The following is a 676-nucleotide window of genomic DNA, read 5'->3' on the forward strand; positions in this document are numbered from 1 at the left end:
TGCCTTCGCCTCCTCCATGCCCGGCTTGTACAATGTGAACAGTACCATATATCAAAACCCGTTTTCTTCCGGATACAGCCTGGGCTCTGATGCCTACAACCTGCATTGTTCCTCTTTTGATCAGAACATTCCCGTCCTCTGCAATGAGCTAACCAAACCCAGCTGTGAGAAAGCGGAGGAAAGCAACCTGCACAACCAGGCTGAGCCTAATTTCCGGATATACCCCTGGATGAGGTCTTCAGGTAGGGGCAAGCGGAGAGGGCTCGGAGCAGTGGCAGCCAGGCAAAGCGTGTCGCCAGAATTACTGTCAGCACAGCCTTTATGGTTTTAATTATAGCCGAGGCGCCATTGCGTAGAAAGCCCGTGGCATTGTATGTAAATGAGTATCATAAAACTTTTTATTGCCCAATTAATGGGTTCTAGCCTCGTAAATTTATTTAACTCCATTTGCTATGGAATTTTAGCGTTGGGTTGATTCGCGCTGTTTGCTATAGAAATGTGGACAGTTGGCTGCGGGCTCCCAGAGCCCCCATGGGTAAGCGTCTCCCCTTGCCCTCTGCCGAAGTTGGGCAAAAAATCCCGCTCGCTGCGGAAGGCGGAGGGAAGAGGGGCGTTCAGGAGCGGGAGACGGGCTGCTGAGGACTTTGCTAGCCCACGTTGCCGAGATGCCACTCCC

At 52.1% G+C, this 676-nt stretch overlaps 1 pseudogene across 1 annotated transcript in view; it reads left to right on the forward strand.

The window, feature by feature from the left end:
• LOC104272025 overlaps positions 1-282 on the forward strand; it is a 544-nt pseudogene extending 262 nt beyond the window's left edge. Inside the window, exon 2 of the transcript XR_717799.1 lies at positions 1-282. The product of XR_717799.1 is annotated as a homeobox protein Hox-A7 pseudogene (transcript).
• Positions 283-676: the final 394 nt, after the last annotated feature.

The sequence above is a fragment of the Apaloderma vittatum genome, unplaced genomic scaffold, assembly GCF_000703405.1.
Source record: "Apaloderma vittatum isolate BGI_N311 unplaced genomic scaffold, ASM70340v1 scaffold39773, whole genome shotgun sequence".
Lineage (NCBI taxonomy): Eukaryota > Metazoa > Chordata > Aves > Trogoniformes > Trogonidae > Apaloderma > Apaloderma vittatum.